Raw genomic sequence first — 2,308 nt, 5'->3', positions numbered from 1 at the left:
AAATCGTTGGGATCCTTCCCATCCATAGAGCAACCAACAGAAACGCAGTGCCAAGAATTTCCTTTACTATGCCAGCGAGCTCCTTTGCCATTGAGCATGGACGCATCAAATGGGCAGTCTCGATCAAATCATCGAGAGAAATGCTTCCATTGTGCTTGATGTTCTTAAATGTATAAGGAGAAGGAAGAGGAATCTACAGGTCAGAAACCACCTAAGATCTCATGTGGCACACTAGCATGGAGAAAACCCCTAACGCCAATGCTAGGACTGAGGCAAGCAGAAGAAGAAGAAGAAAAAGGCAATCGAGTGCTGTAGCGGCTTGCATGGTCAGATTAATAAGAGGAATTGTGACAATACAATTATGAGAGTAGCCACTAGCCACCAATCATGAGGAGAACCTGCAGTATAACAATGTCATAAATGCAAATGATGGCATCTCTGCTATTTCTGTCAGTCGGCTTCATCATTGTGGTATTAATTATGCATTAAATGGCTAGGAATCTGATTGTCAGAGCTCACCCTCTTCGAGATTAGGAAGGGAGATAATTGTTGCACGAAACTTAGAGCGGATTAAAAAGGCCCTTAGCACTAATCATTAGCAGCTCCAGTTGTCTTCAGAGAAGGATGTGTGCACACCAGAGAACAGTCGCCCACCACAACAGTACTCGTTCTTGAGCAACGATTATAACACTTTTAGCTACTATTTCAGACCCGCGAGGAGCAACAGCTGTAGCAATGCATTCATCTTCTTCCTATCGCGCTCGGGCTCCTCGAGGGATTTGATCACAAGGGCAGCGGCGCTAATTGCTCCCTTACTTCTACCAACTCCAGTTCAGAGTCACCATTGAGGGAGCCACCTGTAAACTCCACTAGACGGTAGACATGAAGCTGAGTGATGCATGTTTTGCACCCACGATGAAGATGCAATGCTGATAAAGAAAGGGAAAAAAGAATATGAGGAGGTGGTTTTTGTTTGTTTAACAGGAGCGGAAGTTGGAGATGCCTCTTCATTGGCACCCAAGATCAAGCCTCTGAGCCTGTCGCCCAAGAAGGTAGGAGAGGACATCGCCAAGGAGACTGCCAAGGACTAGAAGGGCATGTGCATTATTGTCAAGCTCGCTATCCAGAATTGTCAAGCCAAGGTCGTTGTCCTTTCTTCCACTATCTGCGAGGGATCCAATTTGGACGGCATCTCTGTTGGTTTCCTCTCCTTTATTTTGCAACCTTGCATTGCCCTCACTCACTTGACGATCTCTCTCTCTCTCTCTCTCTCTCTCTCTCTCTCTCTCTCTCTCTCTCTCTCTCTCTCTCTCTCTCTCTTTGTTTGTCTATCTGAATGAGTGGAAACCTCACAAATTAAAAAGTGTCATTCTTTGCACTCTTATATATGCAAGAACATGCCATCATAGCCCACAATAAGCATGACACATTTCAGCTGTATGTATGCAGCACCCCCCAACCTCATAAGGCACGACAAAGCAAAAGGTTGCGAGAGTGCACTGACCTATCTTTTTTTGAAACCATACTTCTTATGTTCATAGAACAAATCAGTTTTGGCACTACCAAGGTTCACAATTTTGGGGCAACCATCTCTATCCTTGTCCTGTTGGGTGCACTCTTTGCAGTAGTAAGCATCAGAAATGCCGGCACCTTCGCAGATGATGCAGCACCCTTGGAAGGAGCCATAATTGCACTCATCGCACACTCAAACCAAAGTACAGGGGTGCACGTATGAATCACAAATCACGCACGGAATCCCATGTCTGCTACTGAGAGAGGACGGAAAGGATGGAGGCAGTAGTCTACCTGTGGGGTTGAGGGTATTTAAAGAAGTGTTGCTTGCAAGGGAGAGCACTCGGAAATTTAGTTTTCTTCGTGAGCAAGGACCTAATGGTGAGGTCACGAACAGGGGACATTGCAGAGATGGTTGGGCTCTGTGGATAGCGAGTAATGGTGGGACCCAGACATCACAGTGCCCCTACGGCCAAACATTCCTGGGCTTCCCCTTCGCGCACTTCAATGATGACCGTCTGCTCGTCGACCTCTTGGGTAGGTTGCCCTTGTGCTTCTTGCAGAGCGGCCCTTCGCCATGGCTTCTCGTGAGTGCCCCACGTATGCTGAGAGAGTCTCTCTCTCTCTCTCTCTCTCTCGGCGCGCGCGCTCTTTGAGAGAGTTGAGTTTTTTTTTTTGGAGAGAGAGAGAGAGAGAGAATCCATCACAAAGTATTCTGCACCGTACTTCTTGCCATGCTTTTGGTGATGGGAGTGGTGAGCCTCGCGAACGCAGTAGTAGCGATATTGAAGAGGAT

The 2,308-nt window shown here is 47.1% G+C and overlaps 1 pseudogene; it reads right to left on the bottom strand.

Moving 5' to 3' along the window:
* Nucleotides 1-1,504: 1,504 nt before the first annotated feature.
* Nucleotides 1,505-2,102, bottom strand: LOC147437156 (uncharacterized; annotated as a pseudogene).
* Nucleotides 2,103-2,308: the final 206 nt, after the last annotated feature.

This window comes from Adiantum capillus-veneris, chromosome 17 (genome assembly GCF_014529385.1).
Source record: "Adiantum capillus-veneris isolate H3 chromosome 17, ASM1452938v2, whole genome shotgun sequence".
In the NCBI taxonomy this organism is placed as follows: domain Eukaryota; kingdom Viridiplantae; phylum Streptophyta; class Polypodiopsida; order Polypodiales; family Pteridaceae; genus Adiantum; species Adiantum capillus-veneris.
This window is presented reverse-complemented; position numbering and strand designations above follow the sequence as displayed.